The sequence below is a fragment of the Primulina tabacum genome, chromosome 9 (assembly GCF_025594145.1).
Source record: "Primulina tabacum isolate GXHZ01 chromosome 9, ASM2559414v2, whole genome shotgun sequence".
Taxonomy (NCBI): Eukaryota; Viridiplantae; Streptophyta; class Magnoliopsida; order Lamiales; family Gesneriaceae; genus Primulina; species Primulina tabacum.
The window spans coordinates 9,220,731-9,223,294 of NC_134558.1; the positions used below are offsets into that span (position 1 = coordinate 9,220,731).

The 2,564-nt window shown below is 33.0% G+C and overlaps 1 non-coding gene across 1 annotated transcript; it reads left to right on the forward strand.

The window, feature by feature from the left end:
- The first annotated feature begins 1,616 nt into the window (after positions 1–1,616).
- Positions 1,617–1,725, forward strand: LOC142504696 (small nucleolar RNA R71). The gene has a single exon (XR_012804318.1). It is a non-coding gene; the product is annotated as a small nucleolar RNA R71 (small nucleolar RNA).
- Positions 1,726–2,564: the final 839 nt, after the last annotated feature.

The window sequence follows — 2,564 nt, forward strand, 5'->3', positions numbered from 1 at the left end:
TGTCATGTGGTTGCTTACAAAGATTAAAAACATTAAGCTCCAAGGTCATGTTACCAAATGACAACTTCATTATTCCATTCCTGCAATTTATTATAGCATTAGAAGTTGCTAAAAATGGACGACCCAGAATTACAGGAATTGCATTACAAGCTTCGATAGGTTGTGTATCTAGAACTATGAAATCGACATGATATACAAAGTTATCAACTTGGACCAATACGTCTTCTACCATACCTCTTGGCACTTTAACAGATCTATCGGCAAGTAAAAGTGTTAAAGAAGTAGATTTTAACTCGCCTAGATTGAGTTCTTGATAAACTGAATATGGAAGTAAATTCACACTAGCTCCAAGATCAAGCAAGACTTTTTTAATCTTTCGTTCTCCAATAATACATGAAATAGTAGGACAACCAGGGTCTTTGTATTTCAAAGTATTATTATTTTGAATGATTGAACTTACTTGTTCGGCTAAAAATGATTTCTTTTTTACATTCAATTTTCTTTTCACAGTGCACAAGTCTTTCAAAAATTTGGCATATGATGGTACCTGTTTTATTGCATCTAATAAAGGAATATTAACTTTTACTTGTTTAAAAATATCATATATATCAGAATTCAAATTTGATTTTTTTGTATTTTTCAATGCATGAGGAAATGGTGGTGACACTGTCTGTTGAACCTCCTCTTCGCAAGTTATGGGTTCCACTTCCTTACCCTTTGGAGTTGATTTATCATCATCTTCACAAGGTTCAAGAATGGATTTTTCCACAACCTTACCACTTCGAAGGGTAATAACAGATTTTACCTGATCCATCGGTTGAGTTACAGAAGTTCCAGTTTGTGAATGATGATCCTTGGGATTAGGCAGAGGTTGTGAAGGAAATTTACCTTTTTCATGAACATTAAGTGCAGATGCAAATTTAGCAAGAGTATCTTTCAAATCTGTCATGGTTTGAGCAGTTTGAGTATTGATAGACTCTTGCTTTGCAATGAAAGAATTCAATGTATCTTCCAAATTTCTTTTAGGTGGAGGAACATAAGGTGCATAATTTTGAAAATTTTGTTGATTTTGGAAATGTGGTTGTGAAAATTGTGCAACATTATCATTCCTCCAACTAAAATTTGGATGATTTCGCCAACCTGGATTGTAATTTTGAGAAAATGGTTCAAAATTTGGCCTTTTGAAATTGTTCAAAATATTGGCTTGTTCATGGAGACATTCTTTAAAAGAGGGCAAAGTGGGACAATCTTTTGTAAAATGATCACTTGTATCACAGATGTGACACACAATTTCTTGAACAGATTTTAATTGACCATTCTTTTTCAATTCAAGTGCCTCAACTTTTCTTGCCAAAGAGATAAATCTAGCTTGAAGATCATGTTCATCTTTGAGAGTGTACATACCTCCACCAGATGTAGGAGATTGAATCTTGTTTGATGGTTCAATTGTACCTATCGTGTCCCAATTTTGAGCATTTTCAGCTAATGAATCGAGATACTCAATTGCCTCGTTTGGATCTTTATCTTCAAATGTTCCATTACACATAAATTCAACCATTTGCCTATCTTTAGGTGTTAAGCCTTCATAAAATTGAGAAACAACTCTCCAAATTTCAAAACCATGATGTGGACAAAGATTAAGCAATTCTTTGTATCTATCCCAACACTGATAAAAAGTTTCTCCTTGTTTTTGAGTGAAAGTGATGATTTGCTTTTTGAAAGAATTTGTTCTATGAGATGGAAAAAACTTTTTCAAAAATTGTTGTTGCAATTCATCCCAAGTTCGAATGGATCCCGATCTAAGATTTTGTAGTCAAGTTTTAGCTTTATCTTTTAAAGAAAAAGGAAAAAGCTTAAGTCGAATGGTGTTCATGCTACAATTTAGATCATTATATGTGTTGCACACTTCTTCAAACTCTCGTAAATGCATGTATGGATTTTCAGAATCTAAGCCATGAAAATTGGGTAAAAGTTGGATAATACCAGGCTTAAAATTGAAATGAGATGCATCAGGGGGAAAAACTAGACATGAAGGTGCAATAGTACGTGTAGGATTCGTGTGATCTCTAAGTGTTCTTCGTTTATCATGATCATGTTGAGATTGAATTTCATCTTCATTTTCTTAGATGGGTTCTTCCGCCATGTTTTGTAAAAATAAAGGGTTATTTCGAATGAATCGACCACTAAGTGTACGTGACCAAATGCTCATGCAAATGCAAATGCAAAAGAATAAAAACACACAAAAGCAATAAAAATTCAAATAAAGAAAAATAAACTATAAACAAAATTAAATAGACTTGAAATTAAATTATACTTCCCCGGCAACGGCTCCAAAAACTTGTTGCGACTTTGATTGTTGCACTCCCAAGAGCAGGTTGTCCACAAGTAGTATAATTCGGTGAGTCCGAATATCGTATCCACAGGGAAGCTAAGGTAATTACAAGTCCACTACAATGTCTTTTTGTTTTGTTTTTGTATTTGTTTCTTTTTAATTTTAATGGTTTGAATCTTTAATGGGTAAATTTTAATTGTTCAAATTTTAATTTAAGTAGTTGAGATTAAAT